At 42.4% G+C, this 26720-nt stretch overlaps 1 protein-coding gene across 1 annotated transcript in view; it reads left to right on the top strand.

Moving 5' to 3' along the window:
* The first annotated feature begins 5304 nt into the window (after positions 1 to 5304).
* ZRANB1 (zinc finger RANBP2-type containing 1) overlaps positions 5305 to 26720 on the top strand; it is a 71356-nt gene continuing 49940 nt past the window's right edge. Inside the window, exon 1 of the mRNA XM_043984682.1 lies at positions 5305 to 5653. The gene's annotated coding sequence lies outside the window, so the exon portion shown is untranslated. The remainder of the gene's footprint in view (positions 5654 to 26720) is intronic.

Below are 26720 nucleotides of genomic sequence, written 5' to 3'. Positions count from 1 at the left end.
TTTGTGATTTCCTAATGTGGGCATGCCTGCCCAGAGAAGATCATAGCCCACCCATACTTGCCTAACCTGTGTGACTCTCACCCATATTCTTCTATAAGTTTGCTCTAAGATCTGTTCACCCAACATATCAGAGATTTACAATGAACAAAACTGACATTGTGTAGATACCAGTGGAGACTCTTCATCTCCTCTGTTTTCCTCTTGATCTGGGACCGGCCCATCTTTGTGTCCCTAGTCACCTATTTCTCTGATCCCTTATACTACCTTTCCTTTGTAATTTCTTATTTGTAATGTGGTAAACCTGTACTGCAGAAGTGATGATTTTGAATTGTGGTACTGGAGTAAACTTTTGAGAGTTCCTTGGACAACAAGGAAATCAAATCAATCAATACTTAAATTGACTGACTATTCACTGGAAGGGCAAATACTGAAACTGAAGCTTCACAAAACAACCACATCATGTGAAGATAGGACTCATTGGAAAAGACTCTGGTGCTGGGGAAGATGGAAGTCAAAAGTAGAAGGGGATGGCAGAGGATGAGTTAGATGGTATGAAAGCAACAAACTTGAGCTTGGAAAGACTGGGAGAAAGTGAAGGACATAAGGGCCTGATGTAATATAGTCCCCACAGGGTCATGAAATGTCTAACGTGACTGAACAACTGAAACAAACAGCCTGCTCCCACTGATCGTGCATCTCTCTAGTGCCCTTTGGCTGATCCCCATTTCAGGTCTTCAGAAACTCAAGTATTTCATCATTCCCAGCCTTATAAAAGCATTGGAAGAAAATAGGCATTAGAAAGATGGGCTTTTATTTTAAGATGTTTGAGGACATTAAGGGAACTGTGTAATTTCCCAGATGTGACCCAGTCTACTCTCTTCTTCCCATCCAATCCTGAGCCCAGCTCACTGTTCATTTTCAGTGTCTGTTCAGGTACTGATAGAACAGCTCTATAGCTTGTTCATCCAACTGTATATCACAGACATTCTTCATTCACTTAGTTTTTCCCATGTAGATAGTTAGATTTTGCATGGCTCTCATTTAGGAGGCTTTGCAATGTTCTGGTGCTGTCGAATCAGCATAATGTCCTTTGGAAACAAGGACATCTGGAGGAGCCCACCATTTGTTGGGAATCACTCTGGGCCTCTGAACTGGGCCTCTTCTGGGATGGTGGAGAATGCTGAGGTGAGCCCTTCTCCCAGTTTTCTTATTTACTTTCAAGACATCTTATCTGATTGTGACCTTTAGGTGGCATTTCCCCTCTGGAATCCAATGCTGTTTTACAATCCACAAAGAATAAGCACAGTGGGGTCCAGTATTCTGGTATTCTTGGTGTTTCTTGGTCAGTTATGGTTAAGACTGTATGAAGTATTACCTGTGAAAGCCTTCCCTAGTCCCTCCCTCTTCATGCTCCCATCCAGAATGTCCTTAATGTTTATAGATATTATTCTCAAAAAGTCTGGGTGGATGGGAAGGTAGTCATATGGGATGGTAGTTATTGCCATTCTCTTCAGTTGCCTTTCTTTGTGAGGGGAGAGTGTGAATAAAAAGGTTCAAGAAATTTTCCATGCCTTTGACTTCCTTTTCTCTTTTACCTGCCCTGAGAATTGATGGTTCAATGCCCACAAAATTGTATTATTTCTCCTCTGGAGTTTCTCTACATGCATGTGGTCTCCTTTGTCTCCTTTTTCAGTCTCTATGCTCTTGGGCAGCACAACCAAGGCTTTGATGCTTGAGTCTCAAGATGGCAGCTGATCTTTCTTTGATGGTGATGAGCTGTTTGGTGAGGCAGCTCTGTTCAGTCTTCCTTGCTCCTTTGCCATAAGATTTGACAAATGTGCTTGTATTCTAGAGTTGTCTGGTCCTTGGCCACCATATCTCTTCACTTGGAAGGACATGAAATGTTTTGCTGGTTGAAGTGATTTCCAGGCTCATTTGGTGTCCTGCTTATGAGGCAATGGTTTTAACTGTGGTCAGTGTCTGTTCCTCCTTCCATTTCCCACATCTTGTCTAAAAAGTCAGTTGTTTTTAATTGTATACATATCTTTTTATCATTTTTCTCTAGTTTTATATTACTCTTCATCTTTGCTCCTCTTATAGACAAATGATAGGCTTTCTCGTCAGGCTATTTCCCCCTGGTGTGGCTAGGTAGACAGACAGGGCTTGTTGAAATTACTGTCATGTTATCTATATACAGGAACATCTAGCGAAACAACACTGGATAATCCTCCATTACAATGTCAAACACTTGAGGTGAGCATCCATCGTTCTTTTCTGCCTCACTTGATGATAATTATCCATACTATACAGTCATAAAATCTCTTGATTCCATTTATCAGCATAACTGGTATGATTTTGACATGTATAGGAGACACGATGTTGGAGGAGTGACTTAGGGCATTCTGCTCTACTGAATCAAATGCTTTTTTAAAAGTTAATAAGCAGGGGGCAGCTAGGTGGTGCAGTGGATAAAGCACTGGTCCTGGATTCAGAAGGACCTGAGTTCAAAGCCAGCCTTGGACACTTGACACTTACTAGCTGTGTGACCCTGGGCAAGTCACTTAACCCCCATTGCCCCCCCCCCAAAGTTAATAAGCAATAATCATCTTGGGAACTTGGATCCTCTGCACCTTTCAATCAATCACGTGACTGTAAAGACTGTTCTTTTTGCTTATCTTCATCAGGGACTCCTAATGTACATGTGTAGAGGTGAATCTTGGGAACTATTTGTAAAGGTGAGAAAGTAGGGACCACTGTTCTTCTGTGCTCTCTCCCTGTATTAGGTTGTATGCTCCTCAGGAAAAGGTTTGTCTCATGTCTTTCTAGCCTCAGGGGGATGCTTAGCTCTGAGGAAAGATGGAATAACTACTTTGGTTCATTCATCCATTCTTTCCCCCTAATGGCTCAGTTGTGATTGAGATGTTCTTGAGGTCCACGATTTTGTTTAAGCATCTCCCTCCTCTCAGATGTCTCACAAAAGGATGACTGTGGTTCATGGAAGTTTTTTCTGCCTTCATCATATTCATGGGATTTGGCCAAATCAGAACATCCTCTGCTATTTTGCAAAGATAACAAGTGAAACACATGGATTTGATGTCATAGCATGAAAGAGCCATCGTCCTCTTCCTTAGAAGTTGGCTATTCTGTGGTATTTGGGGGCGATAACTCGAATTCAAACCTCTGTGGGCTCTATCTAGACTTGGACCATATGATTTAACAAATCTTATGGATTATCCTGAAATTCCCAGCACATCCCCCCTCTCTTCCATATCCATTTAGCATGTGGAGGTCTAGAATGATCTTCTGGGGATCTGGGGTTTCCCTCCCCTTCTTCCAAGTTGAGGGTTTTTGAAGGGAGCCCTGGGAAAGTGCTGTTTGCCCCACCCAGCCCATTCTGGATTCTCTGTTCTAGCTGTGGAGAAGTGGGGTGGGCAGCCGAGAACCTGCAGCTTTGGCTAATGGTATTCTGTCTGGTTTGGGCCAACCAAGGTCTACTTTGCTGAGCTTGGAGCTTCCCTGAGTTAAGGGGGCTGGATGATCTCTTGGAGTTCTTTCCTGGTCCATCCATATGGTAAGGAATATTCTAGTGGGGAAAGGGCTTGTGAGCCATTGCTGATACTGGGATTTGGTGCCTAGAATCTCCAACTTCAAATGCAAGGAGGGAAGGAACCTTACTTTGGAGGTGGGTTAGAGGACTTCTGAGGTCACCTCCAATGTTGGGGGGGCCATGAAATATACTACTATAATACTTTCTTTCTTTTTTTTTTTTAGTGAGGCAATTGGGGTTAAGTGACTTGCCCAGGGTCACACAGCTAGTAAGTGTTAAGTGTCTGAAGTCTGATCTGAACTCGGGTCCTCCTGAATCCAGGGCCAGTGCTTTATCCACTGTGCCACCTAGCTGCCCCTATGATACTTTCTTGGTCTTCAAGTTTCAGGCCTCTAAGCTCAAGTCCTTGCTTGACACCTCATGAGACCGGGTATAACCCTAACAATAACAAATCTATTAAGTGCCTGCTGAATGCAAGACCCTGTACTAGGTGCCAGGGATACAAGGGGGAAGGGAAAGGAGTAAGCATTTAAGTGCCCGTCGTGTGCTTTTAGATGCTTTTAAAACAATTATTATTATTATTATTATTTTGTTTTTGGTCAGGCAATTGGGGTTAAGTGACCTGCCCAGGGTCACACAGCTAGTAAGTGTCAAGTGTCTCAGGCGGGATTTGAACTCTGGTTCTCCTGAATCCAGGGCCAGCTCTCTATCCACTGTACCACCTAGCTGCCCCTCAAATGCTTTTTACAAATATTCATTTGATCCTCACAACAACTCTGGTTTTATTATTACTCCTTTGTCCAGATTATTATCTCCTTTGTCTAGATGAGGAAACTGAGGCAGACAGAGATTAAGTGACCTGCTCAAGGGCTACACAGCTAACAAGTGTTTTAGTGCACATTTGAACTCAGGTCTTCATACTCCCCAGTCATGCATCATATGCCCTGTGACATCCAGCTGCAAGGGAAGTGGAAGGGGTGGAGGGGGGGTAAGGGGGAGGAATGTCAGAGGGAAGGAGGGGAAGGGGCAAGGGGAGTTGTGGGGGAGACGGAGACGGGGAGGGGGAGGAGTGGGGAGGAATACCTGTGATGGCTAAGGGAGGGAAGCTGTTCGAGGTGGTGAGGAGGGGACTGGGCAGAGCATCTGGGATGAGGGAGGGAGGAAAGGGGAAGGAGGTGGGAGAGGGGCGGAGCAGCGGGGGAGGGGGGGGGAAGGGAGGAGCCGTTGGAGTGAGGGAGGGAGGAGAGGGGAGGAGCCGTTGGGGTGAGGGAGGGAGGAGAGGGGAGGAGCAGTTGGGCTGAGGGAGGGAGGGAAGGGGCGGAGCAGCTGGAGTGAGGGGGGGAAGGGAGGAGCAGCTGGAGTGAGGGAGGGGAAATGAGAGGAGCAAGTGGAGGGCTTGGAGAAGGGAAGGCGCTGCTGGGATAAGGAGAAGGAGGGGCAGGGGAGGAGCGGAAAAGGGGCGGAGAACTGGTGGGGGGGGGAGGGAGAGGAGCAGCTGGGGAAAAAGGTAGGAGGCGAGGAGGGGGCGGAGCAGCTGGGGGTGAAGAAGGGGGAGGGGACTGTGGGGGCGGGGTCGAGGAGCGGAGAGCCCAGTAACCAACCGCCTTACAATTAGCCGCTCAGGGGCGGAGCCTGCGGCGGGCGGGATGACGTCACCTCCCAGGTCGCCGGCCCCGCCCCCCCGCGCCGAAAGAAGCGTCCGCCCATTGGCTGCGTGCGTCCTGCGGCGGGGCCAATGACGAGGCGGCACAGCGTACAGGTTGGGCCTTGACGTTGTCGCCGCTCGCTGTGTGCCTCAGCCTCGGCCTCCGCTGCTGCCACTGCTGGCTCCCCAAGAAGACAACCCGCTCCGGGCCCCCTCGCCGCCACCCCCGCCTCGGGCTCGGCCGCCCCCGCTGTCCCCGTCCCCGCCACCTCCTCCTCCTCCTCCGGGCCGCGCTCGGGCCTGACGAGACCATGTCCTGACTGAGGCGGAGGCGGAGGCGGCCGCAGCGGGCGCGGGCCCAGGCCCAGGGCGGGCGAGGCACGGAGGAGGGAGGCCGGGACCGAGCAGGCCCGCAGCTCCGCGGGACGAGCCGCCGCCGCCGCCGCCGCCTCCGTCCCCAGGTACCCGGGGCCCGCGGGGAGGGGGGCGTCGGCGCGTGTTGGGGGCGTGTGAGGGGCCGGGGGCGAGGAAAGGAGCAGGGCTCCCCTGCCCGTGCCCCCCTCCGAGAATGCGGGGGGTCTGTACCCCAGCTCTGCGCTTTCCTGCTGGGCGTGTCTGCACCCCACTTCCCCCCCCCCCATTCCGGGCACTCGGCGTGTTTATTTTTTCTCCCCGGGACCGAGCTCAGGCGGGGGCGGAGCTGGTCCGGGAGCCGGCCGGGATCGTCAGGGTCCGGGAAGGGGGATGCGCGGGGGTCCTCGCCCCCCGGCGCCGCCTCTGCCGCGGGTCTGCTCCGGACCCGGAATTAAAGCCTTTGCGGCGTCTCGGACGAGACGGGAAGCAGCTAGTGGGGGCGGGGGTGAGCTGGGCGTCTAATAATAATAATAATAATAATAATAATAATAATAATAATAATAATAACAACAACAACAAGGGGGATGACGTTTGGGGGCCCGTGATTCCGACCAGGAACGACAGCATTTCGGTCTTTTGATAGGTTTTCCAGTGTGGACATACTTAGAAAAACGATCTTTCTTCTGTTTTTCTCCAGTAGCTTCTCAGAGTATTTACACACATTTATTTACCCTTGTAACTGGGGTGAAGGGGTGGAGATGAATTGCACATGGGGTTCAACGAACTTTGTAGTTACTACTTCGAAGTGTGAGGATTTAATATAGGGTCGGGTTGTGCAGTTGTGCTTAGGGGTCTTACATTCACGTACCTCCGATTTAAGGCGGACCTGGTTAAGAATGTCGCACACAAGTCCACTTGTACATCTGATGCATTTATTCTAAATGAGGATTAAGTAGTAGGAACTATACAAGTCGATCCCCCTTTTTTCATCTTGTTTCTTCAAAATTTGTACATAGGTTTCTTTTGGTTGGGCAGCCAGTCTGTGATAGTGAAGGACCCATCTCATATATGTTGATCTGGGATATTTCCAGTTTTCTCTTCTGGAGCTTCTTAGCATAATCTCTCATGCCTTTATTTTTAGTGGTGTAGTATTTTTGGAACATTCTTGCTCTGCTTTGTGTTTTGGACAAAATGCCATTTTGTGCACGTTAAGCCTCCCCCCCCCTTTCTCTAACCCCAAACACCACCTCTCACCTCCCTATTTTCAGTGGCTCCTTGCTGACTACATACAGCTTAGCCTGATATTTAAAGCCTTCCCAGGCATCTACCTCTGCAGCTGGTCTCCCACTACTTTTCTACCAGACACTCTTTTGGAGGTAAACTGGTTTATCGTTCCCCCAAAATAACGTGTGCAGTCCTCCGGTGCCTTTGTTCAAGCAAGTCCCCCAGCCTGGAATGTCCTCCCCCTTCCTCTCCACTTGTCTGAATCCTGGTATTTTCTTCTAGGACCCATCCAATAGGCCCATCTTTTTGGGGAAGCCCATCCTTGATGACCATTCTTCCCCCTGAGCTCCAGTAACACTCACTGGGCACTCAAAATGTGGCTCCAAGTAAAATTGTTCGTGTTCTTTCTCGAACTCTCGCTCTCATCTCTCATCTCTCTTGCTCTCTCATCTCTCTTGCTCTCTCATCTCTCTTGCTCTCTCATCTCTCTTGCTCTCTCATCTCTCTCGCTCTCTCATCTCTCTTGCTCTCTCATCTCTCTCATCTCTCTTGCTCTCTCATCTCTCTCGCTCTCTCATCTCTCATCTCTCTCGCTCTCTCATCTCTCATCTCTCTCGCTCTCTCATCTCATCTCTCTCGCTCTCTCATCTCATCTCTCTCGCTCTCTCATCTCATCTCTCTCGCTCTCTCATCTCATCTCTCTCGCTCTCTCATCTCATCTCTCTCGCTCTCTCATCTCATCTCTCTCGCTCTCTCATCTCATCTCTCTCGCTCTCTCATCTCATCTCTCTCGCTCTCTCATCTCATCTCTCTCGCTCTCTCATCTCATCTCTCTCGCTCTCTCACTCTCATCTCTCTCGCTCTCTCACTCTCATCTCTCTCGCTCTCTCACTCTCATCTCTCTCGCTCTCTCATCTCTCTCGCTCTCTCATCTCTCTCGCTCTCTCATCTCTCGCTCTCTCATCTCTCTCATCTCTCTCGCTCTCTCCCTCTCATCTCTCTCGCTCTCTCCCTCTCATCTCTCTCGCTCTCTCCCTCTCATCTCTCTCGCTCTCTCCCTCTCATCTCTCTCGCTCTCTCCTCTCATCTCTCTCGCTCTCTCCTCTCATCTCTCTCGCTCTCTCCTCTCATCTCTCTCGCTCTCTCCTCTCATCTCTCTCGCTCTCTCCTCTCATCTCTCTCGCTCTCTCCTCTCATCTCTCTCGCTCTCTCCTCTCATCTCTCTCGCTCTCTCCTCTCATCTCTCTCGCTCTCTCCTCTCATCTCTCTCGCTCTCTCCTCTCATCTCTCTCGCTCTCTCCTCTCATCTCTCCTCTCATCTCTCTCGATCTCTCGCTCTCATCTCTCTCGATCTCTCGCTCTCATCTCTCATCTCATCTCTCTCATCTCTCTTGATCTCTCGCTCTCTCATCTAGATTGAGTTACTCTCTTTATACCCACAGTATCTAAGCATACCGTGTTGCAAAGTACTAGGTACTCAGTTTTTGAGTGCTGAGAAAGATGCTGCCATACAAAATAAAACAAGCAATACTTGTCTCATTTCATTTCCTATGGTCTCGATTGAGATATGGACCTGTGATTCTAGAGTGGTTAGCTCAGTTTGTTAGAGCATAGTGCTTAATGAGAGTCTAATGAGAGTAAACCAGAATTTAGTCCTTGTATATGGGCCATTGAGTTTCATAGAAAGGAACATTAGTTCTGCAGCCACAGACTACACTCAAATTCTCATAATCAATAAGACAGTGTGGTGTAGTGGAAAGAGCATCGAAATTGGAGGAAGGTGACCTGGTTACAACTTTGGGCTTGGTTACTTGCTACCTGTATTGATATTGAATGAATCCCATCCCCTCTCTGGACCTCAATATGTTCATGTGTAAAATGGGGAGTTAGCTTTATTACATCATTTCTAAGCATCTTTGGATCTCTGAGTCCTGTGATTTTGAAGGGAACCAGGCCATGATGAAATATGACTGGTACATTTTTTTCCCCTTCCCTCTTCCATTCACTCAGGGTACTCAGTATTGTCTATTAACAGTTATCTGTTAGAGAATTGCTACATAAGTTTTTGTTAGATGAGAGTGGTACATAGTAGAAATTTGGTAGATTGTTTTTCTCTGCAGGTAAATCAGCTTAATTTAGCTGTTTCACATATACTGTAACTATCTCTTCTCTTCCTCATCCATTGAAATACTTTTTTTGATATTTTAAAACTTGTCTTACGCTATTATTTCATATCCTACTCCATTACCTCTTCACAGTGAATGTGATCCCATGGCTCTCCAAGGCTTTGCCAGTGGACCATAAGATCCTTCCATGTTGGAAAGATTTCCTATTTGGACCTGAATTTCCAAGACTAGTCTAGCTAAGTTTGCAGATGCATCTCATAAAGTTGTCTGTTAGCTAGGTGATGAATTTTCCTTTTACAGCAGCTCAAAAAGACCAACTAGCTTCTACATCATACAGGGATTGTGATCTGTATAGTTGGAAGGAGTTCATACACCCACAAAAGAATTGAGGAAACTGAGGCGAGAGGTTAAGTGACTTGCTCAGAGTCATATAACTAGTGATTTTGTCTGAGGCAGGATTTGAACTCAGGTCTTCCTGACTCCAAGACCAGCTCTCTATCTACTAACTCCTATCCACCTAACTATCCCAAGTAGGTAAATTAAACTTAAAAAAAAAATGGTTTCCTATGTTTTTCATACCATAGGTCATGTGAACAAAATTTAAATTTGTTCTTGTGAAAATGTAATTTCAGCTTTGTAGCCATTGTTGATTTAGAAAAATATTATGCAGTAATAATTCACATAAATAAAAATAAAATGAACTATCATACATTGTTTCCATCCTAGTGTTTTAAAAATGAACCTTCCCAAAGACCTGACAGCTAACAGCTTCTCCTAACTTGAAAAAAACAGTACTTTATAATATAAACTTAACAAAATCTCAGGAAACACTTAACAGTGAGATATGCCAAGTGACTAAGATCCCAAATGAAGTTTTAAACTTCAAAACCAAAAATAATTTGTTCATCTTTCTTGTTCTTTTTCTGTAAACCTGTAGGTTTTTTGTTACTATTTTTATACACGTAGTGAGTGTTGCCATTTCTACAGTCCTACTTGTTTTAGTTTTACCTTCATTTGTATGTCTCCATACATTTTTATGTCTATATTATTTTCCTGGTTCTGTGTACTTGACTTTGTACCAATTCATATAAGTCTTAACATCCTTCTTTATATTCATAATCGTTGTCACTATTCCATTCCATTCATGTATGGCATTTTGTAGCTATTTTCACTGTCTGGACATTTACTCTATTTCCTTCTTTGCTACCACATTTATTTTACTATAAATGTTTTAATGTATATGGGACTTTTTTGTCACTAACTTTCTTGGGATATAGGCCTAGAAGTGGAATCTCTGGGTGATGGGTTACCTCCCATGATTGTAAAATCTTTTCTCTCTTTTTCTTAAAGTATTATTGATGCCTTTGGTTTTTATTTGTCATTTCTGGGGATAGCATATCCTTCCTCCTATCCCCAGCTAATGAACCTTTCCTTGTAACAAAGAAAGATAAGCAAAGCAACCTATAAAGTGGCTATGGCTTTGAATGTAATACTTAACATGTCTCAGTCGCCATTTCTCTGCCAAGAGAAGTACAAGGTATGTTTCCTTTATTTTACTGGATAAATTTTTGCATTAAGACTTCAGCTCCTATTCAAGGTGTTAGAAGAAAGGCAAAGAGGTAGAAAGAAAAAACACTGAAAAAAAAATGGTTCATGATAGAATATTTATTCCATCAATTCCTAGAAATTACTAAATGATATTTATTAGAAAAATGTGTTTATTGCTAAAAAGCTTTTTTCCTTCACACCTAACAGATTGTTATTAAAAAATTTTTAATGATAACTTTTGTTTTTATGTCATCTTCATTTCCTAATGTATCCCTTCCTCCCATCCAGAGAGCTAAATCCCATATAACAAGGAATTTAAAAAGAGGAGAAAAAATAGCATTTAAGCACAACTAACAACATTGATGAAGTCTAAGGGTGTGGCTGTGCTCCACCTCCATAGTCCCTTACCTCTGGGTACTGCATGGGTTTGTCCTGGGTTCTCCTCTTTTCTTTATGATATTTGGCTTGGTGACCTCATCAGCTCTAATGGATTCAATTATCTCTGTACTGATGATTCTCAGATCTACTTATTCAGGGATAACCTCTCTCCTAACCTCCAGTCTCTTATCTCCTATTGCCTGTTGGACATCTTGAACTGGGTGCCCTGACATCTTAATTTTAATACATCTAAAACCTCTCATCTTTCTACCCAACTCCTCTCTCCTTCCTAAATTTCCCATTACTGTTAGAGGGCAGCACTGTTTTTGAGGTAACCCAGGTTTACAACTTAGGTGTCATCCTTTACTCCTCGTTCCCTGTCACCTCCATTCTGTTGCCAAGTCCCTTCTTTCCTATATTGTAACATTTCTTGTACATGTTTCCTTCTCTCCTCTGATGCTGCCACAGCCTGGGTGCAGGCCTTCATGGCCTTGTACCTATACTGTTGTGATAGTAATTAGTCCAGCAGCAGCGAGCCTCCCAGTTAGTCTCTTAGCATTTCAGCCCATGCTCCACTCAGCTGTCAAATTGATCTTCCTAAATTATAGGTCTGACCACATCTGAACTCCAATGGCTCTTTGTCACCTCATTTAAAACTCATCATAAACTGACCCCTTCTCCCCATTTCCACTTCTTATACCTTACCCCCTGTTGCCACAAATAATCTGTAATCCAGATAGAGTAGCAGGCCCAGAGTCAGGAAGATTCCTCTTCCTGAGTTCAAATCTAGCCTCAGACATTTACTAGCTATAAGCTAGTAAGTCATGTACCCCTGTTTGCCTGAGTTTCCTCATTTATAAAATGAACAGGAGAAGGAAATGGCAAAGTACTCTGGTATCTTTGCCAAGAAAATGGGGTCATGAAGAGGCAGACACCACTGAAAATGACTGAACAAATACAACCAGTGACATTGGCCTTTTTACTCTTTCTTATATATCATGCTCCATCCATCTCCTGATTTCATTTTCTCTGGTTGTCCTTCATCCCTGGAATTATCTCCTTCCTCATCTTTGCCTGCTGGCTTCCTTCCAGTTCCACCTAAAATCCCATTTTTTACAAGAAGCCTTTCTGGATTCTCCTTGATTTTAGTGCCTTCTCTCTGTTAGGATCTCCAGTTTATTATGTATATAGCTTGTTTGTTATTTGTTTGCATTTTGTCTCTGCCCTCTTAGATTGTGAACTCCTTAAGAACAGAGACTAATTTTTGCCTTTCTTTGTATCCGCCAGCACTTAACACAGCACAGGACACTTAGGGGCTAAGATACTTGCTTGTTGATTTGACTTGACAAATCAAAGACAAAAATCAGACAAATCACTTGACAAAAAGAAGGGAGGGGAGTGAATTCTCCTGTCTCTTCTTTGAGGGCCAAACTTGGTTATTATAATTATACAACATCCAGTTTTCGATTTTTGTTGTTTTTTCCATTTACTGGACATTGTTATTTTCATTTTGTATATTTTTCTGATGATGGTGCTTGGTTCACTTTTTTTTTTTTTAAGTGAGGCAATTGGGGTTAAGTGACTTGCCTAGGGTCACACAGCTAGTAAGTGTTAAGTGTTAAGTGTCTGAGGCCTGATTTGAATTCAGGTACTCCTGACTCCAGGGCGGTGCTCTATCCACTGTGCCATCTAGCTGCCCCCCTTGGTTCACTTTCTATCAGTTTAAAAGGCTTTTTCATTCTTCCTCTATTCTTCATTTTCTTTCTTTTTAAAACATAGTCATCAGTTTTTATGGTGGTATTCCATATTATATTCACTTAACACAATTTTTTAGCCATTTCTTAACTAATGGTCATCTACCTTGTTTCTGGTTCTTTGTTACCACAAAAAAATGCTGCTTAAAACAGATTTCCTTTTTAAATGAATTTGGGTATACTCTACCTCAAGAAATGTCCCCTGAAACGTATGTACATATATTTCATAGTTAAAGCCTAATAAAACGCAGGCTTTGGGGTAGATATTGTTATCTTCAACACCTGTATTAGATAGGGGTTCCATACAAAATATATGAAGTATAATATAGCATAGTAATTCTATAATATATATGTATTCTTTCTTGTTTATAACATGTTCAGTTTGTTGTTTACTACAAAAACTCACCTGTGATAGCTTTTTGTATTTTTAAATTTTTATCTCCATTTATCACCAGTAGTTGAAGAATAAGGCATGGTAAAGGAATTAAATGTCAGTGTATAAAATATTTATTACACAGATTCAGAGAATTCATCATGTTCCCCTTGACTATACAATTCCTTATTTTAGTGATGTTTTCAATGTTGTTGCTTTAAAAACTTTTTACAAAAATTGAATTAGATGAGTTATTTGAATATAAGTACTTCATATTACATTTAAATATTGTATAGAATTTTAAACTATTTTATTGGCTAGGAAGAAAAGGAGTAGCAAGGAGAACTGAAAGCTTAAAATGACAGAAGCCATTGCCAGTGGAACATTAATCAGATGTAAAAATGAAGCACCTTCAAAATTATAGGACAACTAAAATAGAGAATAAAATTTTATTTTAAACAAATGATTTGGACTTAGTCTTTCAAAAATATGTGTATTGAGCAAAAAGTGATAAACCTGTGAAGTTTACAATCTGTGATGTCTAAAAAATCTAATGTGTGGTCGCCTTGCATTAGAAGCATAATATAGCACCAATCTTTGGGCATCAAGTATTTATTAAAGTATATTAGGGTTAGTAAAAAGAATACGTGGAATTCAGAAGGAAAGAGCCTAGCTCCCCTTGGCCCTGCAGCTGTCGCTACCGCAACCTCCAGCCAAAGGAAGAAAGATCCCCGTTCTCTCTAGTGAAACTAGTACAAGCTTTAAGTATAGAAGAGACCAAATATTTTAATGTAAAACATAAATGGGTTTCTGTATTATTGAATCTCAAATTTTTCCATCATAACAAATAAGAAGAAAAAGTTACTTGAATATGGTCTAAAAATTAGATTCAGGTTTGTGAAGTTTAAAATCAGTGGGGAGGGGGCAGCTAGGTGGTGCAGTGGATAAAGCACCAGCCCTGGATTCAAGAGGACCTGAGTTCAAATCCGGCCTCAGACACTTGACACTTACTAGCTGTGTGACCCTAGGCAAGTCACTTAACCCCAATTGCCTCACTCCCCCCCCCAAAAATAAAATCAATGGGGAGGAGTTGACCTAGGTCCCATAGGTAGTAGAGAGTGTGACAGAGGAGTGAAATTTGAATCCAACTCCTGGGACTTCATATCTATGTTATATAAAAAACCTTGCTGAGAAGCAGATTTTTCACGGCTTTAGTTAAAAATTGTCTTTCTTTTTCCCAATATATAAGTGCTCAAAGGATATGAATAAGTGATTTGTAAAAAGAAAACTTGTAAATTGTCAACAACCACATCAAAGAGTGCTACAGATGCCTAATGATAAGAGATCTAAGTCAACACAAAACAACCTCAAGGTTTTGCTTAATACATAGAAGCCTAGCAAAGCTGGAAAAGAAAAGATGAGAATCAGTCACTGTTGGAGGGGTTGTGCAAAGGTTGGCCCATTAAGTGTAATGTTGGTACAGCTGTGAGTTAGTGTGACCATTTTGGAAACAAGGGAGTAGAGAGAGTATCCATACCCTTTGACTCAAAGTTTCTGCTACTAGGCATTTACCCCATGGAGATGATTGATAAGAAGGTCCTCATACTCTCCCCACCCCCCACCCCATATATATCTCTCAGCCCTTATTCTGGTGGCAAAGAATGAGAAACAGTATATGGCCATCAGTTGGGGAATGTTACTAAACTGTAAGAAACCAATTAATATAAATACAAAGAGACATGGAAAAACTAAAATGAATCAAGGCCCAAGAAGTAAGCAGAGCCAAGAAAACAACTTAGGGTAAATGGAAAACAGTGGAGAGTGAGTATTTCAGGACTGCAAAGACAAAGCATGGGGGTTGGGAAGGAAGGGTTGAGAAGATACCTCCTCCTGCTCCTTTGGAGAACTGGGGGTTGGGGATGGGAATGGAGGAACATTCCATGGATGTGAAACATGGCATATATTTTAGGTTTTTTTTCAATGTATTGATAGGGTTTTTGTTTTTTTGGGTTTTTTTTTTTGTGGGGCAATGGGGGTTAAGTGACTTGCCCAGGGTTACACAGCTAGTAAGTGTCAAGTGTCTGAGGCTGGATTTGAACTCAGGTACTCCTGAATTCAGGGCCGGTGCTTTATCCACTGTGCTATCTAGACGCCCCCATAGGTTTTACTAATCTTTTTACTGCTTTTTTTTTTTTTTTTTTGCGGGGCAGTGGGGGTTAAGTGACTTGCCCAAGGTCACACAGCTAGTAAGTGTCAAGTGTCTGAGGCCGGATTTGAACTCAGGAACTCCTGAATCCAGGGCCGGTGCTTTATCCACTGCGCCACCTAGCTGCCCCACTTTTTTTTTTTTTTAAATTATATGGTATGGCTCTCTGTGGGAAATGCTAGGACAAATTTAGGCAATGTAAAAACAAAAGATATCAATAAAAGTTTATTTTAAAAAAGGAAAATGTTTGTTTTTAGAAGTGATAGTAATTTGTAGAATTTTAGAATTCCAGAGACCTTGAGAGTACACTTAGTCTGTTTTTTCCTTTCTAAGAATGGTACTTGCTAGTCTGTCCTAGAAAGAAACCATTTCTCCACACTTGCCTGATAAAGTATTTCTTTTTATAATTTCAATTCAGCAAACATTAAGTAGCCCTCATCAGGGGAGCGCTGTGGTGTCCTCAAGGGGACACCAAACTTAGATCAGGTTTTCCACGATTCTGATCTCTCCTCTTCCTCCCGAGCTGGAACCTCCAGCCAGACTAACTTTTTCTAGCAACAGATGTCTTTAACAACAAAAATAATGATTTAGTCAAATAGTTGGAAAAAAATTCCTAAATTTCACATGATTTACAACTTGATAAAAAGAAAAGAATACAGACTCAAAATGATGTTTTACTTTTTTCACATTTGTCAGATTTTGTTCTCATCATTGTAAGTTCTGAATCTGCTTGACGCCACTTGATATAAATCTTATCTAAATTTTTTCTAGTTTTTATATGTAATACTAGTAATCCTTTAAATTGACATAGAACTTAACAGTTTCAATTTAGTTCAACAAGCATTAAGTTCCAGGTATTGTGCTTTAGCATCTACAGTTCACAATTTCTTCTTGCCTCCTCATCCTTTGCTCACCCGCTGACCCTGGGCAGGTCACTTATGCTTATTTAATCCTCTTGCTTCTTAGAAGAATTACTATCTCCATAGCATTTGACAGTTTACCGAAGTCTTTTCTTACAATAGCATGTAAGGCAGGGTAGTAGAAATAACTCCCCTATTTTACAAGCTGAAAACATAAAGGGGCGGAGAGATGACAGGACTGGCCCATGGCTAGCTGGCTCCAAAGAAAGACCCTAGGACCTAAGTCTGGACCTTGTTCCCACTTTCAGGCCTGGTGTTGTTTTCCTGGTTTTGCAGTTTGATTCTGTTGATATCAATGAACATTTATCAAGTATTTGCTGGGTCAGAACACTCTGCCAAGAGATTGGGGGAGAGAAAATTTCTTTCTTTCTTTTTTTTTTTTGGAGAGAAAATTTCAATGACATTTGCTCCAACCTTTTAAAATGATTTTTTTTATTTAGAACTTCACAAACAACAAATTACATGACCAGCTTTTTTGATGTAGTAGCACAGACTAAGAGGTAGTCTCTACCATGTATAGTCTGCTTTTCTTTTAAAATGTAGAACAAGTTCAGCCTGATTTTATGTGCTTTCTGACCTTCTTTTGATTCCCTTTTCTGTATTAAAAAAGATGTTTCAGTGACCTTTATTTTTTGCTCCCTTGTTCTTTCTCTCCCTTGCCCACCCAAATTCTCCTCCCTATAATGGAAGGTGAAAAAAAAACAAACCACAACTAACCACATTGATTATTTCTGGAAAGATATGACCCGTTCTGAATCTTGGGTCCATCAGCTTTTGGCCAGGAGATAGGTAGATTTGTTGTGGGGTCACTATATTGGTCAAAATTCTGTAATCTTTCAAAATTGTTTTTCTTTATAACATGTTAATTGTTTTTTTTGATTTTATATCAGTTTATATAGGCCCTCACATTTTTCTTGGAAACTGTACATTTCATTATATGTTTTATGGCACAATAATAATTTATTACATTCATATAAGATACTTTGTTTAGCCATTCCTTAGTAGATGGGCACCCTCTTTAATTTCTAGTTCTTTGCTGCTACAAAAAGCTGATGTAATTAATTTGGTGGCTTTGTATATTTTTCTTCATATCTTCTTTGATCTCCCTCAGGTATAGGCCTAGTAGTGGTATCTCTGAATCAAAGGGTATGTGTAGCTTAGTGATTTGGGGGTCATAGTTGTGAACTGCTTTCCAGAATGGTTGGACTGGTTTCACAGCTTTACTTTGTTGTCACTGTTGTTCAATTGTTTTAGTTGTGTCTGACTCTCATGACCCCATTTGAAGTTTTCTTGGCAAAGATACTGGAGTGGTTTTCCATTTTCTTTTCCAGCTCATCGTTACAGATGAGGGAACTAAGGCAAATGGGTAAGTGACTTGATCCAGGGTCACACAGCTAGTAAATGTCTGAGATTGGATTTGAACCCAGGAAGATGAGTCTTCCTTAATTAAGGCCTTACTTAAGGCAGTTTCACTAGCAGTGCATTAATCCTGCTTTTGTAAAGCCCTTTCAGCAGTTGTCATTTTCCTTTTTTGTCACCTTTACTAATCTGATGGAGGAAAGATAAAATGTTAGAGTTGCTTTAATGTGAAGTTTTCTAATTATTAGTGATTCGGAGCATCTTTTAATAAGTCTTTAATAGCTTGAATTTCTTTGAAAACTGCATATCCTTTATGTATTGGGAAAGGCTCTGTCAATAGATTAGATATGAGAAGTGAGACAGTGAGGAGTTGAGGTTGTGAGTGAGCCTAGAGCACTGAGAGAGGATGGTGGTGCCCTCACCAGCAATAGGGAAAGCGAGGCAGACCCTGCTGTTTAGGGGGAAAATAATGAGTTCAGTCTTGGACATGTTGAGTGTCTGCTGGACATTCATTTCAAGATATCTGAAAGGCAGTTGGAGATGTGAAAATGGGGGGCAGGATAGGTAGCTTGAAGAATCACCAGTGGAGAGATGGTAATTAAATCCAAGGTACTGGGTGAGATCACCGAGTGAAGAGGAGAAGAGGGCCCAGGATAGAGCCCTGTGCTGTATCTGCATGAGGCTTTAGCAAGGGAGACTGAAAAGGAACAGCATCTTATAGAGGTAGGAAGAGAATGAGGAGACAGTGGTATCTGGAAAAGCCAGAGAGAAGAGAATATCAAAGATATTTCGATTTGAGAATTGTCGACATAGAGATCATTGAATCCACAGGAGTTGATGCAGTCACCAAGTGATTATAGAGGGAGAAAAGAAGAGGATTCAGGGAAGAGCCCTGTGGGGGACATCGGTGTTAGCGGTGATCTGGACAAAGATTCTGTAAAAGAGACCGAGGAGTGGTCCCTTATGTAGAAGATCTAGGAGAGAGTAGTGGCCTGAAAACCTACAGAGAAGACAAGATCAAGGAGACATATTGGATTTGGCAATTAAGAGATCATTGGTAACGCTGGCATGATGAGATCTGAAGTCAGATTGTAGGAAGTTGAGACATGTAGACAGTCTTCTCAGGGAGTCCTGCACAAAGGGCAGAAGAGATACAGGACAATAGTGGTGATGACTTGTTTAGGGGTGTGTGTGGGGGTGTTTTTGAGGATGGGGGAGTCATGGCATGTATGTAGGCAACAGGGAAGAGGCCAGTAGACAGAGGTTAAAAATAAGTGATAGAGTGGGAATGACACATAGGAGTCAATCTGTTGGAAGAAAATTGCTTGTGGAGGTAGAGGGGTTTGTCTTGGCAAGGAGAGAGGCTGCTTCATGTAAGACACAGTGATGGAGGAGTGAGTATCCAAAGAAAGTCAAATGCTGTAGGATTGAGAAGAAGCCTTTAGAACCGGACAATTAAAAAGACCATTGGTATCTGGAGAGACCTTGCTTGTAGACAGGAGGCAATGAAGCAGTAGATTTGGAAAAACGAAAGATTATAGAGGGAGTGGGAATGATAATGGAGGAGGTCTGCTGTAGAGGGGACCAAATGAAGAGTGCACTAAAGAATGAATTGGTCTTAGCCAAGATAAGGGCCAACTTCATCAGAGATGGAGGTGAAGGGGGAGAACAAGGGGATATGAATGAAGTGTGGAAGAGGGGCCTTTTTTGTAAGTGGTCTGTTTCTTTGGAGTGAATGAACTTCACTGGACCTTACCTCCTGGCCTAATGTTTCAGCAATCTTGGATTTTGCCCAAACTTAGGATACAGCTTTGATTTTGTTTTTTGTTTTTGTTTTGTTTTGGAGAGGCAATTGGGGTTAAGTGACTTGCCCAGGGTCACACAGCTAGTAAGTGTATCAAGTGTCTGAGGCTGGATTTGAACTCAGGTCCTCCTGAATCCAGGGCCGGTGCTCTATCCACTGCGCCACCTAGCTGCCCCTTACAGCTTTGACTTTTAAGTAAAAACAGATTACCTAACATGATTAATAATAAAAGTGGAGTTTTCTGATACGGTAGCTGAAAGTGACTTTTGGGTTACAGAGAGAGGGAGAGAGGAGAGAGAATGTATGTATGTATGTATGTGTGTGTGTGGGGGGGTGTATGAGTTCATGTGTTTTATTTTGTTCATTTTACTTTGTATTACTTCATTTAGGCCTTAAGCATTGATTAAGCACCTGCTGTGCCCTGTACCAGGCCCACTGGGAGAGTAAAGCAAAACAGTGCCTGCTGTTGAGAAGCTTAGATTCTTACCAGGGAGACAATATGTACAGAATAGATAGATACAGAGTAGATCAAAAGTCATAGGACCTTGGGACTAAGGAGTCCAAATCCCTCAGCTATAAAATGAGGAAAGTGAGGTAGAGGCTAAATTACTTGTCTGGAGTCACACAGCTAGTAAGTGCCTGAGGCAGGAGGCAGGATTTGAACTCAGATTTTCCAGACTCCAGACAAACAGATTTTATGAGTGTAAGTCAGTATATCTTAAAATTGTTTTAATTTGCTTTACTTTTTTAGATTTTTATAGAATTAGAACATCTTTTCATATGGCTAACAATTTAAATTTCCTAAAAATCATGTTTTTCTTGCATTTCATGGGAGTTTCTTTGGAAATATGAATTAATTTAAATCTTGATGTACAAAATCTGCAGAACTGGCTATATTCCCTCTTTTCCTCTAAGATTAAAAAAAAATTCCAAAACTGTAGCAATAACTCCAGGTTGTTGGTTCATTTTTAAGGCGTTAGTAAAATCATAGTATGTTTGAACAGTTTCAAATATTTTTCATAAATCTGCTTACTTGGACAATTTTATCATAAGGCTTCTCCTGTACATTTCACTTAATCTAGTTGAACTTCATACAGGTACTAAATAATTTTTTTTAAAAAAGCTTTCCCTTTGGGAAATTGTTTAGATTTACATGTGAATAGTAACTCAACTACTATATAAAAATTGCTAGTGAGAAACGGTTTTATTTCAGAAAGGCTATATACTCAGGTCCTGCTTGATAACTCTTCTTTTTTAATATTCTTATGGCTTTAAGCCCTGTATTGATCTAGGATATAGCCCTGTATCAATGTAGAAATAGGTTGAGTTCCAGAAGTTTAGTTGTTTGGAACTTGGAACACATTTTGCCATAGAAACAATACCATAAATGGTAGTTAGGTTTCCCAGACTGATCCACAGAAGCCCGTTTTACCCATCCTTTAGTTGAGCTATAACGCTAATCTGAGTTATAGGTCCTGGGAGCAGGAAGCCATGTGGTGGTAGAAGAAGGAGGAAGAGAATTTTCTTTTCCTGGGTTCAGGGTCATCCGTAAGCAAATTTTTGAAGTGGCCGACTTTGTCTCTGGTGTTCTTCTGCCTCCCATTCTCTATACTTTTCCCGCCTTCAGAGGATCCTCTCTCTAGGTCCATAGGTGCCCCAGTATTCTCAGACTTCCCCAGACTATTCCTTGTTACTCCATTCTCAGACCTATACTCCTCCTCTCCTCCTGATTCCATAGGTCAGAGCTGCCTGTCTTCCTCCTCCTCCTGCTTATTATTAGTCCTTAGCTCCTATATTTCACAGCTAATTTCTCCCTTTATTCACTCCTGAACACAAAGATTCTTTAAAAGTTTAAGTTTTTTACATGGAATCCTTATGGTCTTGGAGCATGTGTATCCATTCATGCCTCTGGAATGACATATAGAGCCCATCAATTAGAATTTAAAAGCCCTTCAAGATCTGGCACCAGGCTACCTCTCCAAAGTTGATTTCATTCACTCTACATTCTGACTGTACTTCCCCTGAAGTTGGCATTTGGGCCAGCTCCCACCTTTCTGCCTTGGCAAAAGCTGTCCCCCATACTTGAAACGCACTGTCCTCCTTTCTGCTTCTTAGAATCTGTAGCTTCAAGGGTCAGCCAAGCTGCTCCTTTTATAAGAAGACTTCTCTGATCCAAATCTGGGTGCTTCCGCCTCTTTAAATGACCTTCTATTTACTTGTCTGTGGACTGTTTCATCCTCATCAAGGTTCCTTGGTTCCTTGAGATTGGGCTTTTTGTTTCTGTTGCGTGTCTGGTGCTTAGCAGATCAGCCTTAATAAAGGTTTGTTAAATTGATTGGAAATACAGGGCATTTGTGTGTGGGGGGGATTGTTTTATAGCCTATTTACTTTGCGTGAGAGTAATATTTAATTGGTATAGCAGAAACAACTTTGGATTTGGAACCAGAAGAGGTGGGTTTAGATCTCAACATTGTCATTTACTGCCTCATGCAACTGAGCAAAATTAACTTTTTTCCTTCTCTGTAAAAATGAGGGAATTGGACAAGACGGTCTTTACTGTCCCTTCCAACCCTAAAATCCTATGATCATATGAATGTAAGTGGGTAAGTAGAAGCCATCAAATTCTGGAAAAGTTGACATTAAGCCATACTTTCACAAATATAGTAAAAATATTGTACAGTTATTACTTAGAACTAATTAGCATATAATGAATAGCCATGGCATATTTGGGTCTGAGAGACAAGAAAACTAGTTATTTACTGACCCACTTGCCCAGATAGTTACTTCTAGTCCCACAGTTCCCCCGTGGTTAGAGTGATCAATTGGGAGCTGATGCCACCTTTCTTGAACCACTGCTATGCTTAGTTTTAATTGGGTGGAGCTGGGCTGACCCAATTTGTTCTTGCTCCATTCTTTGGTGCATAGACTTGTTACCTTCCGCACCCCTTATTCCTCTGACTCAGAATTGCCTCCTGCTTAAGTGAACATTTCTTTCCCTTGCCCTTCCACAGTTCATCTACTTTTCTGAACTCTTATTCCATTCTGCCTCTGGAGTCATCTCTGTATTGTTAATGAATTCTTATTCTTGGCTCTCTTCACCTAATACTCCTGATGAATTTGGTGCTAATGGAAACCAGGCTTCTTCCTGAAAACACTGTATTCTTGGACACTCTCTTTAGTACTGGGTACATATTCCCCAAAACAGTGGTCTGGGGGAGGAAGAGGGACAGTCCTTGTTCCTCCCTGCTGTTCAGGGTAGCCCCTTTGCCACCACTCACTCCTCCTTTAAGGCTCGCCTTCTGTCTGGATTTTACTCCTTCAGATCCTGGTGACAGTCATCTATCAGCCTCCGGGGCATTCTTCCTTTTCTCTCTAGGAGTTCAGTGGCTGGATTGCAAGCTTCCCCTCCATCTCAGAGCCTGCTCCCATACCTGGGTGCTTTGTGATGTTGATGGCCCTTCTCTCACCCGCCCTGGCCTCCTATTTTGTCAGCTTCCTCAGTTAGTTCCTATGACCTATATCCGCCTTCCACCTCAGCCACTTACAGGTGTGGTTACACCTCAAGTATATATCCCCATCGCCTTTAAGTGGGCTACTTCCAAGATTCTGATCTCTGAAATTCTTCTCATGGATCATGACCTTTGCCCTCTCTCTCTGCCTCACTTCTCTTCAATTTATTCTTTGCGCTCACACAGACTTGTCAGCCTTCCTTGTTTCAGTTAGTCACCTGTGTTCTGGTCTCATTTTATTCCCTTCACAGTCTTTATGTTATGGTTGATGGTTCAGCTGTCTTGTACCCTTGAATCCCTTGCTCCTTTGCCTGTCAGTGTTTCTGCCTTGACAAACCCCAGCCTGAGGTAACTCCACCATCAGTCTTGGACATTCTTTTTGTCATGATGCTGCATACTGCCAGAATTGCACAATTGCATAAGCTAAGCCAGTTAGAGATTTCTGTCAGCTGAACCCTCACTGCTACATGGCGGTCCTTTTTTTCTTCTCGAGTGGACTGTCACTCCTTACAGTGACTATTCCAAACCTCCTCTTCTCTGAAGTGTCCTTTACTACACTTTTTCCTTCCTTCTCAGTAGCGGACTGTAGCACTTATTCTTTCTTTTTGGAGAAAATCGAGTCCCTTTTTCTCTCGCACCTTGTACTCACAACCCTCCACCATCATCTCTAATTCTCTCTTCCTTTTGCCTTGCTAAGGCCGACTCCTTAACTTGTGGCCTTGATTTCATCTCCTGTGGAGTCATCTTTGTACAACAGATGCTTTACTCATTGTCACACCCTTCTTTCTCACATACTCAGTCTCTTTTTTGCTATTGGTTTTTTCCCTGTTTCCTAAAGATATGTGCAGGTCTCCCTTGGCTTTAAAAACCAAAACAAAGGGGCAGCTAGGTGGCTCAGTGGATAAAGCACCAGCCCTGGATTCAGGAGGACCTGAGTTCAAACCCCGCCTCAGACACTTGACACTTACTAGCTGTGTGACCCTGGGCAAGTTACTTAACCCCAATTGCCTCAACAAAACAAAACAAAACAAACCTTCAGACCTTTGCAGTGTACTTCACCATCCTTTCACAATTTCCCTCATCCTGTGTCTCCTTTCTTTTACAGCAAAGCTCCCAGAACAGAGCCTTTCCACCTTTTGTTTCTGCTTTCTTACCGTGAAATATGCTTCTCAACCTCTTGTGAATCTGTTTTGGGACCCCTCCTCTTGGAGAACTCCTCTCTTCAAAGTTTCTGCTGATCACGGTGACCTTTTCTCAGTCTTCATTCTACTTGAATTTACTGCAGCTTTGGACAGTCTTCTTTACTATGCCCTGCCTTTGACTTTCCCCTGGCTTACAGGACACTTCTTTCTGGGACCTTCTACTTGTCTCAACAGCTTCTTCTCAGGTGTCTCTGTGGAATCTAATTCATGTCCCCTCCTGCTAGGCACAGGCTTGCCAGTGCTTTGTTTTGGGGGCTTTTCTTTAGTTTTTCTTGGTAAACTCAGAAGCTCTGATTGGATTAAAATGTTATTTCTTTACAGATGACTCCTAAATTAATCCATTCATTCATTATATCTTTTCTGAATTTCAGCCCAACTGCCTTCTGAATATCTCAACCTAGTTGTTTCTTCTCAAACTTAACATGCAACAGACAGAACTCATTTCTTTTTTAAACTCTGTCTCTAAACTGACCTTTTAATCCTTCAGGTTTGGAACCTTGGAATCATCTTTGACTTTTCTCTTTCTTTCAACCCCCACCCCCTCACCCCAATCCAGTTCCTTGGCAGATCTTGGTAATTCTACTTATACGTCTTTTACTTTACATGGGTCTTCTACTTGGTCTCTGGGTCTCCCAGCTCTTTTCCCTGTGATCGATCCACTTCTGTGCCCAGCCTCCAAAACAGCCTTCTTCAAACATGTCTCTGGTCCTGCCACCCTCTTGCCTCAGATGTCTTCAATGGCTCCTGTATTGTCTCTGAGATAAAACACAAACTTTAGCTGCCACTTAAAGCCCTCCATGATCTGACTTTAACTTTTTTGATTTATTTCTTTTTACTCTCTTGAACACACTTGCATTCCAACTCAACTGGCCTGTTGGTTAGACCCAGAACTGGCCTTGCCTTCTACTGTCTGCCATTAATAATTAGAGCCTCATTATCTTTAGCCTCTTATTTCTAATATTTCTGCACAGAAGGCAAGACTTGTGTATAACTGTAGAGTAGTTCAAATTATTCTTACTATAGGAAACAATCTAAAACATATCCTATGAAGATCATTAGTAAGAAATTTCTCTAGAATAGATCCCAGTTATTATTGGGTTTTCTTTGTGTATGATTTAAATGAAGCTGAGAACCATTTTTATGTTTTGGTATAACATGGGGATAGCAGGAAAAAGGGAGCCAGATTTGTGAGTTTGGAGAGTTTAAGTTCAATTTTTTTTTTAGTGAGGCAATTGGGGTTAAGTGACTTGCCCAAGGTCATGCAGCTAGTAAGTGTTAAGTGTCTGAGGTCAGATTTGAACTCAGGTCCTCCTGACTCCAGGGCTGGTGCTCTATCCACTGCACCACCTAGCTGCCCTGAGTTTGGAGAGTTTAAATGTTCATTTGAACATTCTTGAAATTGTTGCCATTCCTAATCATTTTGGCTTAACATACTTCTAATGTATAATTCACTTGTGATTATTTACGTTATTTAAAAATCCTTGTTTTGCCTTAAAATGATTAGAAATACTTTGTGTTTTCCTACAACATATTCTGTTCTTACAGATGATCTCATTTGATCTTCACAATGGATCATACTGAAGCACAGGGCACAAATAGCAGGCTCAAAGTAAACGTTTGTTATCTAATGTTGCAATTTCCCCAAGTGCTTGGTAATGCTTTTCACATAGTAGACACTTAAAAATATTTTTAATGGGAGAATAAGTGAACTGCTGCATAAAGTAGGTGATGATCTGTCCCTTTGGAAGCTGAAGGCTTAGGTTAAGTGATTCCCTCACTAACCCCAAGGTTGGAGGAAGTGAGGAGAGGTGGGAAGGTCGGACTGTTTGTGCAGCACCTGCCACATTATGCATTTTATAGGGGCGGACCTGGGAGTTCTCCTAAGGTCAGGGTTAGTGAATGATAGGAGACAAAGTTGTGAAGGTTCTTGAGTGCCTGGCAGAGGAGGTTTTTGAGCAAGGAAGTGAGAAAAGTTGTTTCTCAAGGTTAATGTGGTAGTTGTGCATGGCCTGGATCAAGGAGAGAGACCCAGAGAGCAGGATGAGGAGGAGGAGGAAGCCTTTGTACAGACCCGTTAAATGGGGACTGAACTGGGACAAGAGCGGGGAGAAGGTGGAGCAAAGGTCAGATGGGACAGACAGAGGGAGTGTTTGCAGGGGCTGACATCGGGATGCCGACTCCCAGTCTGTCTTGGGCTTTAATGTTTGCAAGATGCTCTTGTTAGCTAAGTTCTTTGTGAACCTTACAATGCTAAAGAAATGTGGATGACTGTAATTATTCAAACAATCCTGTTTAGTAGGAGCTGCAGTTATTATTATTCTCTCTCTTTTATAGATGAGACCAGTTACAGAAACAGTCTCTGCCCTCAAGGAGCTTACATTCTTCTAGGGGGATACAGACAGATCAGGCAATACAAGATAATTTGAAAAGAGTGATCATTCACTAACACACAGAAGGTATTGGGGATGGCCCCCTGACTAGGCTTTAAACAATTAGGGGATTCTGAGAGGTGGAGGTGAAGGAAGGAGTGCATGCAGACATGGGGGACACCCAGAAGAGCATCATGTTTTGGAATAGCAGGGAAGCTAGTTTGGCCAGAGTGTAGAGTGTGTGAGGGGGGAAGTAGTGTGCAGTAAATCTAAGAAGGTGGCCTGGAATTTAATGAGGGATAGATAGTGTTAGGTGCAGTTTGAGAAGTTGTGTCTTATATAAGAGCCACCAGAGGTGTTTTAGGAGAGGAAGGAATGATGTGGCTACATCTATAGTTTAGG

The sequence above is a fragment of the Dromiciops gliroides genome, chromosome 2 (assembly GCF_019393635.1).
Source record: "Dromiciops gliroides isolate mDroGli1 chromosome 2, mDroGli1.pri, whole genome shotgun sequence".
NCBI classification, from domain to species: domain Eukaryota; kingdom Metazoa; phylum Chordata; class Mammalia; order Microbiotheria; family Microbiotheriidae; genus Dromiciops; species Dromiciops gliroides.
The sequence above is the reverse complement of the archived record's forward strand: the minus strand, read 5'-3'. Positions and strand labels throughout refer to the sequence as shown.